Genomic DNA, 11,992 nt, shown 5'->3' with positions numbered 1-11,992 from the left:
GGGAATGATAACGGTACTGCCTCAGAGGGCTGGTGTAAAAGTAAGTCAACACAACCAGAGAACATTCCACAGATGGAGCTACCCACTTCTAACCAGAAGGACCCCCGTTATGGCATCTTTTAAAGACTAACATGGGATGGGCAGGCATCGCATCTCATCATGACTGGTTCTCATCGGGAAGCCTTCTACGGACAAGGTAGCGGGTTGTCCTGCTGGAATCTGTGAAGATGATCTTCTTTGGAGAAAGGGGTTTTGTAGGTATAATTTGGGATCTCAGGATGAGGCCATGCAGGGTTAGGGTGGGCCCCACAGCCAATGACAAGTGTCCTTATTACAGGGAGGACAAAAAGAAGAGGAAGACGCCCAGGGAGGAGGCCGTGTGAAGACGAAGACGGAGACGGGTCGGGTGCGCCTACAAGCTGAGGACGTCCCAGAACTGGGGGGCCGCCACCAAACCCAGCAGAGAGAGGCATACAGTACATGATCTCCCAGAGCCTCCAGAAGGAACCAACCCGGCCAACATCTTGATCTCAGACTTCGGGCATCTGGAGCTGTGAGACAATACATTTCTACGGCTTTAAGCCTCCAGTTTGTGGCCATTTGTGACCGCAGTCCCAAGCAGACTAATACAAATGATCTTCTGGTCTCAAAACTGGAGAACGCCGAAGAAAGCTTGCCTTCCTTCCTAAGCGGTAAGCAGGGAAGGAAGTGACAGTGCTCCCCCCCCCCCCACGGCCACTGCCACCTCCGCCTAAAAAACTTAAAATCCCTTGGCCTATCAAGGGAGTGGAAATTGGAGGGCAGAGCAGAGAGTAACCCTCAAGGTCATGTGAGGAAGTGACAGATGCAGTGGCTTCCCTAAGAGGAGGTTGATGACCAGAGCAGGGGGAGGGTCCCAGGACAAAGACTCTGAACACCCAAATCCTAACCCAGGTTCTGCACTCTACCAGCCAGGTGGTGACTGGGCGTGGGGCCCCACCATTACATGGGTCTTGGCTTTCCTGTCTGTGACATGGAAGGACTGGGGTCCCCTCCGCTGGGAAACTCTGCGGACACGACTGCGGCCATCCCCCCATGGCCACCTGGGGTGCAGTTTGGAGGACGGTGCCAATAGACCGACTGCAGCAGGTCCTTGGCTCTGTCCCCCAGCACAGCCTTACCTGTCTGCCAAGGCCCCAGCGCAAGGCAGGTGGGTGAGGGCAGCGGGCGGGGGATGCAGCGTCCACGGTGGCCGTGGCGCACTGCAGCAGCGTGGCCGAGGGTGTCCCAGGCAGGACGCAGGCCCCAGAGCCTTCCCTCCTAGTCTGCTTAGACACAAGCCACACGCACCTTGTCGTCCGTCCTTCAGTGATGAAATGTACATGGAATGGATGCACTTGGTTCCTCTGAACTGAGTGGCCCTCCCCCACTTTCTCCTCTATTGTCCCTTCTCAGACTCTGAGTTGGCATTCAATCCCAAATCGGAGAAGTAACTTCTCCCTGCACCCTCTCCGACTTCTGGGTTCATCTAGCCTGCATTACCTCTTGTGGATTAGACTAGGATGCGCTATTTTAACCGGATCCGCATTGAAAGTGCTTCACTCTCCTGGAAGGTTCCCAATTAAGTCCTTGGGTCAGTCGCCAGTGATACTAACTTGCAGAGAGGCAGGGGCAGCAACTTTCAGAATCACAGACACGTCAGGACAAAATTTACACTCTGTGGCCGTCTCGTACATTTCACGTGCACACAAGTCTCTTAAACGGGATTTTCTCGAAGGAAAGCGAAAAAGAGACATTTCCAACCCGTTGAAAATTTGCCAGTGGACAGAGAGGAATTTTCCTATTCTTTTTACCCTGGGTCTTCCTCTGTCCTTTTTTAGTAAAGTGATGGTGTGGACCGTCACTCTGCTCCCTCCGGGGCATCAGCCTCCAATTCCCAAACTTCAGAGCAAGCCCCACCTTTTCCAAAATGTGGTCCCAGAGAATAAGCAATTAGGGGATTCTGCAGTCCCTGTCTTTTCCTTCTTCTTGTTCTTTTTTTTTTTTTGCAAGAAAAGCATCTTCAGGTGAGCAAATGCGGGAGGTGGAGCAAAGCCTTGGACCTGGTTGTGAGGAAGTGTGGGGAGGGAGGAGGTCCTTTGGAGATGTAGGAGCGGGCATCTTGCAGTGTCAGGGGTTTAAATTAAACGGAGGGGAGGAGGAGAGACCATCCCCGCCGCCTGCAGCGTCGAGTCCGGGCATCATTTCGGTGCGGGGACCCAGCTGACAGCTCTTATTTTGGGTCCTGCCTCCCCAACAGCAGTCTGCAACTTGCCGGCATCCGGGCAGCACAGCAAAGCTGATGAGCAGAGGAAAGAGGTAACTTTCAGGGAGGGGTGTGTTGCTTTCTTGACGCTACATCAGCTCATTTCACAGGCTCCTTAGGCAGCCGGCAGGGAGATCCCCTTTCCTTTGGGTTTTAGAAAGCTTTCTCCTCTGAGGAGCTTCAGCCGTCTCCCTGCACTTTGTGGAAACTCTGGGCTCAATGAAGTTCTTCCAGGTCCTTCCCCGCATGGCTTTCCAACGGAGCAGTGCAGGGAAAGCTGAGTCAGTCGCCCACAGGGGTACATTTTGCAAAATAATTTTAAAATGTTGTTCGAATTATTATTTTTCCACGGCTTTCCTTCTCGTGTTGGGGTCATGCGTGCACCTTGGGTGTTCATTCTGCTGCAAACAATGTTAAGTTTGCGGAGGAAAATTTTGGTGGGGGTTTTACGGCTTAAAAAAAAAAAAAAAATTCTATTCCATTGCAGTCCTGCTGCAGTCCCAGCAACCTGGTTTAGCTGCAGAGGCTCTCACGGTGCGGTCTGCCTCTCCTCTTTACCCTTGCTAGAGGCTGAGTCTCTGATTCCCACCTGCCCGGCTTCTCTAAGCCCCCGGTCCCCCATCTCCTTGCCCACCCGCCGTCTGCAAAGGACCCCGTAAGTGAGCTGATGTCCGTGACACTTGGGGTTTGAAGGAGAATTTGGGCACTGCAGCTTTAAGAATGCCGTACTGCGAAATCTTTCTCCTTCAAGTGACTGCAGAAGCTCAGCGGCATTGGGAGGAGGCAGCTGGGGGTGGGGGTGGGGGTGGGGGAGGAGGAGGGGCAGCAGAGGAAGGAAGAGGGGGCGAGGGAGGGGAGGGGGATAGAGAAAAGGGAAAGGATACTCACTGTCTGGTCAGCTCAGGGGTACTTCATCCCGGGGAGCGCTCAGCCCCAGGCAGAATCCGAAAGCCCGGTCGGGACCTTACTTTGGGTTGGTTTTCCTCTCCCACTTGCTTGGGGCAGGGGACCCCCACAGACTTACTGATGAGTTTAAGCTCAGTCCTTCCCCTTAGTGTGCGCGCACGCGTTTGTGTCTGGTTAGCTGGCTCTTTAAGTTACAGGGGGGGGGGGGGATCGGTCCATCTCTGTTGTGATGTTTCCCAGGCCGGTTGGAACCCTAGAGCTAGAGCGGAGGTGCAGCCTTACTCATTGGGGGTGGAGGTTTTCTTCTTTGGGGTAAACTGAGGCGAGCTCTGGAGGGAAACTCAAAATGCAAATCACTATTTGCCATCATGGGAGCAGCAGCTGCTGCATTTCAGCAGGGATGGATTCCCCCTGTGTTAGTAGTCGGTACTGAATGATGCTGCATGGGGTGCCAGGCAGCTGGGGTGGGGGTGCGGGGTCCACCAGGGGCTCGTGGTGGCAGGAGGGCACAGCAGCCAAAGGCACACTTTCGGAAGTGGCGTTTTCGGGGGTGGGAGGGGGTAGGAATGAACAAGCAGCCTAAGGCCCCTGAGCTCTGGTCTCTGGGACCAGACTCCTCCCCACCTGGTCCAAGGGCTGCCCCAAAGCCAGCTGCTGCCTCAGTAGGTTCTGGCTGGAGGAGCTCCGAGGCTGGCTTGCTGGCATTCCCGGACATGCAGTGCTGGGCTCTGGGTCTGCACTGAGAGTGATGTCACTCAGGGCCAGCGCCCGCATCTGTCCAGGTCATCCTGGGCGCCGGAAGGGCTGAGCTCCTCCCAATTCTCCCCAAGCAAAGGGTGTCCTTTTACCAAAAAAAGAGAGCAAAAAAAAAGCCAAAAGACCCATGTCCCGTCGCACAATAAATCAGCATAGAGGAGGCGCAGCAAACGTCTCAGATATAAATTATCCAGGCAAGTCCCTGCAACAGCGGAGGGGCCAGGCCTGGCACTGTGCCATGACCTCCGCGGGTTCCTGCATCGTGTTCTGGTCCTTGCTGTCCACAGAGCCAGACTGGAAGACTCATCCCCAGAAAGCCTGCCTATGCTCCCGCAGCCGCAGAGCTGGGGCTAAAGCTCCTTGGGGCACGACAGGCTTGTATGGTACCTTCTGGAGGCCCCTGGGGAACGATGAGCTCATAGACACATACTTTATAGGGTTTTAGACGGCATAAGCACCAGACTGGAAAACACCCCACCCCCAAATTCAGAGTTGGCCGTCCCAATTCTGTCCCTAAGAGCCCTCTCTCGTGCTACAGTCTTATTTACACATTCCCTGTAGATTTAAAACCCTCTCCAACTGCCCCCCACTTACAAATCTGGGGTGACTATGGGGAGGACCCCCTGGTGATATGTGGCCACTTCATCTTTCCAGACAGCCATCCTTGGCCGTGCCAGGTTTCAAGACTGGTACCTAGAGATCAGTCACTGGGGTCTCACATTCTAGGGGGTTCTGAGGTCAGCTTGTGTGGAACCGAAGTGCAACCTCATTGGGACGGCACCCAGAACTATCCCCCGCCCCGCCCTGGAAGCTGCTAGAACATGCCCTTTGGACAAACCTTGATGAGTTTTCCCTCAACGAAGGGACAGAGGTGTCGGTGGCCTGGCCACCCTGGGGAGCAGAAGGACAGAGCTGGCTGGCCCCGGCCAACCCCTCTCCCACCCAGGGCCTCCCCATCCAGCTCTGATGACCACCGAGCCTCTTCCAGAGCTGCAATCAGTTCCTTTCCATCTGGAATGAGCCAAGAGAAGACCCTCTAGTCAGTGCAAAGCCAGTGCCATTGTGTCCCCCCCACTGCCTGACATTCAAGTGTCCTCATCTCTGGTCCTCTTGGGGAGGTCGGGGGTGACTAAACCTTCACCCCTGCCCTCTGAGGGGGAGCAGGGAATCCTGAGCCCAGACCCTCTGACCCCGGTGGGTGGCGTGAATGCATCCTGAGATGAGTGGAGGGGCTTCCTCCTGCAAGGGACCCTTCCCCGCAGACAGGTGCCACCTGGGCTGGGGGTGACACAGAAGGCAGCTGGGGAAGAAGCAGTCAAGGGGACAGGGGGAGACCCTCAGGGTTGGATAGGTGGGGGTCAGGGCCTTAGCCCCCACAGGCCCCTGGATGCTCTAGTGTCTGGTCTCAGACAGGGAGGCCAGCTGCCCAGGAGCTGGGGAGGCGAGAGCCGGCCTGGGACAGCAAGGGACCAGCTCGTCCTGGGTTTTGTCAGGCAGAAAAGCCAAGGACTGTGATGGGTGATGGCCAATGCATACCCCCATAACCCCCAAGACCGACCCCCTAGCCACAGGCTGTATGATGGTGGGAGTGAGGAAAAGAACCCTCCCCCAACCCTTCTGCGAGTCAGATCCGCACCGCCTGTGCTTGACCCCCCCAGTGACGCCTGGGTGGGAGACATGGGCCTGGACTGCTCTGTAAAGAGAATTCTCCCCCCCCCACACACACAAGAGTCCTGCAGTCTTGCCATTGTCGAGAGGGAAATGAGGCTAGAGCTGGTCCCTGAGTTGGGTGGCGGCTGTGCCCCTGGATTCGGGGTGCGGGGCAGGCGGGGGTGGTACATCTCGGTCGGAGGCCTCGGGGCACCTCGCAATGCACCAGCGCTGACTCAGGGCTTCTCCAGCTCTCTCTCCTCGCGCACCCCACCCGCTGCCCCAGCCTTGGCCAGCCCGGCCCTGGCTGCTGCTTCTCCAGGCCGCCTTCCGCAGGGGCCCTTGGAACCCCGAGCTGCTGCAGGCCCTCCCCCGCCCTCCCCGCCGCCGGGGCCAAGTCAGCAGTGCGGGCTGCAGCGGCGGGCGGTGCAGAGGCGCTGCACCACTGCTCCCGCGGGCTGGCGGCTGGCGGGCGGCCGGCGGCGCTCCCGGGGCCTCGCTCGCGTCCCGACGGCCACCTCCCGGCGGCGGCGGCGGCGGCGGCGGCTGCGCGCAGCCAGCGCCCAGACAAGGACCCGGTCCTGATTGGTGCGCTGAGTGAGTCTCCGGCTTTATTTATACCACCTTTTCTTCGCGACTCGACTTCATCAGAGTTGACGGCTGGGTAGGAGGCAGCCTCCTGCCTGGTGGGGCGGAGGATGGCAGCCAGGGCTCCTGCCCTGATGGGCTCCTCCAGTCCTCCAACCGGCCATCTCCACAGGAGCTTGGATCCTGAGCACCCACCCAGTGGGGGGCATGCTTTGAAAACCTCCACGGAACCTTGAGATGTGCCATGCCTCGGAAGGATCAGGAGGGAGAAGGCTTTGAGAGGAGACAGGGGGAGCTGTGACCCAGACCCTGGCTTTGGACCTCCTGCTCCGAATGGCGGACGCTGGTCTGGGAAGCAAGGCTGCCTTTCCAGTTGGGGGGTAAGAAAAGGACTCCCAACTCAGGCATCTTCTTGGGTGTGAGCGGAGGGACTTTCTCGGACCACATTCTCGAAAGCTCCCACTCAGGATTTCTGGAAAAGTTTGTGGAGACAGACTGAGGCATGGAGACGGTGGGAGAAGGGCTTTCTCCCCGGTGTCATGGAGTTAGGAGCCGAAGGTTAAAGTTGGACATGGAGGAAGTCCAGCTTCCCCTGCAGAGGGAAGCCAAGCCAGCCAGTGTGGGTGGGGCCCCGGAGCTGCTGACCCTCCCGGGTGATGGAGGGCCGTAGGTGGCAGGAGCCAGGGGTCTGGGGCTCAAACAGGGCAGCCCCAGGGGGTTTAGACAGCACCTTCTGCCCGAAATAGCAACCTCTGGGGCAGGTCGTCCTTTATGCCAGCAGCATCAAAGTGCTGCTCTCCTCGTCCCCAGGGGCCTGTTCCTGGCAGACGCCCCATTGCTTGGCAAGATGGGAAGTGATGTCACGCTGCGTACGGGAGTCTGTTCTTCGGGGGCTGCTCGTGGTTCTGAGACAGTTCACAGACCGGTGTCTCTCACGGTCCCAGACCCTGGGACTTCCACAAGAAGAGCCCCGGGGCTGGTAGACACCACTCTTCAGTGTCGCCCACCTCCTCCGGAGGCTGCCCCAGAAGCCTGCCTTGCTCTGGGAGGAGGAGGCCGATGGGAGAAGGAGAGGAGGAGATGGCAGGGGTCCGGGGCTCCAGAGCCGGCTCTTTGCTGAAGTCATCAGTTTGGGGGGCCTGTCCAGGCCCATGGCTGTCCCAGGACTGACACCAAGAGCCCAGCTAAGCCTGGGGCACTGCGGCTGCCAGTCTTCCTGCCAAGGACACGGGGACAGGCGGTTCTCCAGGGGACTGCCTGCACCTTCCAGTCGGAGCCAACTGGCCCGGTGAGTCCCTGCAGCTCTTCCAGGGTCTAGGTCTGAGGAAAAGGTCATGAAAGAGAATGGAGGGCCTGGGTTTCCACGGGAAATGGGATGCTGCTGGTGTCCACCTGGCAAGGCAGCAACCCCAGAATCCTGAAGGCAGAGAGTGCCAGGGAGGCAGGAAAAGGCTCCACGGTGCTGCTGGGATCCTGGGGCTAACGGCCCAGACCCCGACCCCATGGCTGTCCCACTGACCATCCTGGGCTTTCCACCCAGTGTGGAGTCAGCAATTTCTCTGGCATTCTCACTCACTGCAAATCTGATTAAGGATCAGAACCTGTGTTTCCTTTTGTGCACATTAACTTGAACCTCACGTGTGGAAGATACTTAGAAATCATCTGGTCTGGGCTGCAGACTCCCAGTTGAGGACAGGGAGCCCCAGAGATCACTCGACTTGCCCAAGGACACCGGAGGCTCTGGGCAGACCTGGGAGTCCCTGGGACATGCCTGGACCTGGCATGTGGGAAGAGGATGAAATCACCAGCCCTGGACTCACCCCAAATCTGGGGAAATAGAACAAGGTAAGGAAAGTGGGGACCGGGAGGTAGCACAGATCTGAGCTCCTGAGGACCATGGGCAGAACTTACTGGCCATCGGCAGTTCTGCCCTAGGACCTGGATGCTGCCTTTGAGCAGATTTACAGCCCGCCCGGTTTACAGTTCTCATGGGGTGAAGAGCTGCTGCATCTTTTTCTCAATTCCGGCAAAGTCCGGGGGGGGGGGGGGGGGGGGGGGGGGGGGGGGGGGGGGGGGGGGGGGGGGGGGGTGGGTTCTCGGAGCTGTAACTCGGGCTTCCTCCAGCAGAGGGCGCCCGAGGACGCGGGAAGGGAGCCCGGCGGCTCGCGGCTCACTGCGGGGCTGGCGGGTTGCGGAATGGGGTTTTTGGTTTAATTTCATTCCACGCGGTCAAGCCACAGAATGGTTCAGGATTCTGTTTCAAATGCTCGAATTTCGGTGGCAGAGGACAGATGGGACTGCCCAGCAGCAATGCTAAACTGCAGGAGTTTCAGGCTGCCCTTGGGCCTCCGGGCAGGACTTGTGCCCACCCCTGCTTGGGGAAGCTACAGACTGGCCGCAGCAAACCCAGACGGGGGTCCACATGGATCAGCCACTGGGTTTCCTTGCTCTCATCCCAGCAGCCCTTCCCGACGACCCGCCTTCCTGTCACTTGTCTGGGGGCTTCTCCTCTGAGTCTCAGCTCACTCTTGTGTCCTCCCTGGGGTTCCCCTTGTTCGGTGCTGATATGGTGTCGCGAGTCGGCCCAATCTGAAAACCCTTGAAACTAAAACGCTGTGTCCTGATGACCTTCAGCTGCTTGGAGGTGAATTAGCAAAGTTACATAGAAGACGGTTCGTTTTCCGACGCCACGAGATTACCTCTCTTCTCTGGGACACAGCAGGTTGTGTAGATGACACGTTTTCTTTCACATTTAACGTGGTAGCTTCTTTGCTCTCCAGCTGAGGGCAAGCCAGAGACTGTCCTAAGTGCTTACGTGGGCAGCGCACATGCTCACGGATAGAAGGGCCGCAGAGCGGGGGAGCTGCCGGGCCCCTCATTAGGATGTCGGTGGTGTTTGTGCCAACAGGACCGAGATGGGGACTGTTGACCAAGCAATTTGACGAGGGCGGTCTCAAATGGCCAAGAGGCCATGCTAACTTTGTGACTCTCTGACAATGTGCAGTTATTACTGTGTTTCCCCTTATCCATGATTTTGCCCTCCGTGGCTTCCCACCCTTAGTCGCGGTCCCCAAGCAAAAGATTCTCCTCCCAAGGTACCGTCAGAGCGTCAATAGTAGCCCGAGGCTGCGCCCCGCGCCTCGTCATGCCCCTACCTTCATCTCGTCACGTAGGCATTTTATCGTCTCACGGTCACAAGGAGAATGACTACAGTGCGCTTAGAGACAGAGAGAGACCACATTCACGTAACTTTGGTTCCATTTTCATTCTCATAACTGTTCTTCTTTATTCGTAGTTGTGACTGTGCCTCATTTATAAATTAAACATTAACTCAGGTGCACACACCCAGGAAAAAACCTAGGGGTTACCCAAGGTTTCGTGTACTCTACTGGGGGTCTTGCAATGCATAAGGGAGGAGTGCTGCGTATCTTGAATCCAAGGGATTCTGGATCAGACCTTCTCAATAATATGACTCAACCCAACAAGAATTTATCAGGCATCCACTGACATAAGAACTGGGGCTATGAATAGGTCCAAACAGAATAAGGTATAGTCCCTGCCTTTAAAAATCAATAGCAATTTCACTGTAGGACAATATGGTGGCAAAGCCCCAAGGGATGGAGGCGCTTCTTAGTGACAGAGTTGACAGTTCTGTGTCTACCTTCTCCTCCTGGAACCAAGTCCTGGTCAGGAGGGGACACTCGGACATTGCGCTGGTATGATAGACCACTTCAGTTCAGAAGCACGGCTAGTGGACCCGTCCAATCCTGGGGCTCGGATTCCAGAGCATGGATTAATGCCCATGGTTTGCTTTCTCGGGGGATCTTGCTCTGGGGTCTGTCTGCTCAGGGTGGGGCATTTGGCCTGGGCTCCACGTTCAAAAGAAACTTCAGACTTCTTTTATAAATTTTATTTAGTTATTTGAGAGAGAGAGAGAGAGAGAGAGAAAGAACAAGCAGGGGAGAGGCAGAGGCAGATGGAGAAACAGGTTTCCTGCTGAGCAGGGAGCCCAATGAGGGACTCGATCCCAGGACCTTAGGATCATGACCTGAGCTGAAGGCAGACGCTTAACAACTGAGCCACCCGGTGCCCCCTTCAGAGTTTTTCTATCAGTCTTAGTAAACAGCACAGTTTTCTTGTATTGGGGGCAGGGAGTGGATGTTAAAACCATTCTGTTTTAAACTATTAAATATTTCGGGGCTCCTGGGTGGCTCAGTCATTGGGCAACTGCCTTCAGTTCAGGTCATGATCCCGGGGTCCTGGGATTGAGTCCCGCGTGAGGTTCCCTGCCCAGCTGGAGGCCTGCTTCTCCCTCCCCCATTCCTTTCCCTTGTGTCCTCTCTCTCTCTCACTGTCTCTCTCTCACTGTCTCTCTCTCACTGTCTCTCTCTCTCTGTGTGTGTGTCAAAGAAATAAATAAAATCTTTTTTTAAAAAATCAAAATGAAAAATAAAATAAAACACTAAATGTTCGACAGATCCATTTTTTTAACCCTATTTTGACATTTCTTCCTTTGGCAACCTCCGAGGTCCCCTACAACATGGAAGTGTTGGGTGTCTCATGTCCTCTGAAAGGCCAGGCCACACCCAACGTATTGCCACTCTGTGGTCTAAAGGTCACCTTGCCCTGCAGCCCGCGTACTGCAAATAGTCCACTCAAGGTCTCGGAGCTATCAGGCTTCCTTCCGTGTCATAAATGTGCTTATTTCACAATAGGGATAGACAAGGCTCCAGTGTTTTTTTTTTTGTTTGTTTGTTTTAAGTACTCATTTGGTTTTTCTTCTAAACAGGGAGAGTCAGATAGAGCTGCCTCATGATAAAATTGTGAAATTGTGAAATGGGCCAAACTTGCCTTTGATGCTCCCCTTCCCTGCCTTTACCCCACTAGCCTACCACAAAGGGACCCAGGTCACCATGGAGCTTCGATCTGGTGCCTTTGTTCAGCCTGGTGGACTGAGGTCCATGCTTATGTTAGGTCTGACGCATCTCTGTCTCTCTCTCTCTCTCCAACTTTAAAAAAGTCTGCAAATTCTGTTGGGGGCACCAGGGCACACAGGTCTCTGGAAGGCACACGCCCACTCAGACATTTCCTGGGGACTGCAGTGCCTTAGCTCAAGGGAGAAGTTCCTCCTGGCAAAATCACCCTTGGGAGAGAAGGCTGGCGAGGCGTACTTGGGCAGACCTGCCTGGTACGCACAGGCCACCGTTGGTTTGGTCTTCATAACTTCTTTGCTTCTCTAGGTCCCTGAAGGCCAACTGCTCTCCCAGGGCGTTCCTTCCGGGCAAGTGGAGAGACACAGCTCCCGAAGAAGTCGGGTGAGTGCCTTTATCTCTTCCCCTCAGGAGTCCAAATGTTTGCCGCACACAAGTCTTCGGGGGGCTGTGCTAAGCCTTCTGCCTATTTATAGAAAGCCCGGGGTGAGTCTAATCCACAGCTCACTGTGACGGCGGCGGCCGTGACCACGAACACGTGAACTTGGCAGGATCTGCCGAAGGACTGAGGATGGGTATTGGGGCGGCTGAGTCCAGAAAAGGGGGTTCTGTTAAGGACAATGACTGGTGTCATCCGTGGGAGTCACCCCACGGTCCTCAGATACTTATATGTCCTGAGACGTGGGTGACTTTCCTTCTGGCTTTCTGTTGAGCTGTCATTCGTCAGAGTAGACTTACCTCCGCTGGGCCGCCCACTCCATCAACGCCGTGTCTTTTCACCAGCTGCCTTGTCTCACGAGGCCCCCGCCTGCGCTCGGGCCTTGTCAAGGCCCAGGTGTGGGATTCTCTCCCCGACTCTTGAACAGGTCGGGATGAC

The sequence above is a fragment of the Mustela putorius genome, unplaced genomic scaffold (genome assembly GCF_011764305.1).
Source record: "Mustela putorius furo isolate JIRA1106 unplaced genomic scaffold, ASM1176430v1.1 tig00003853_pilon_pilon_pilon, whole genome shotgun sequence".
In the NCBI taxonomy this organism is placed as follows: domain Eukaryota; kingdom Metazoa; phylum Chordata; class Mammalia; order Carnivora; family Mustelidae; genus Mustela; species Mustela putorius.
The sequence above is the reverse complement of the archived record's forward strand: the minus strand, read 5'-3'. Positions refer to the sequence as shown.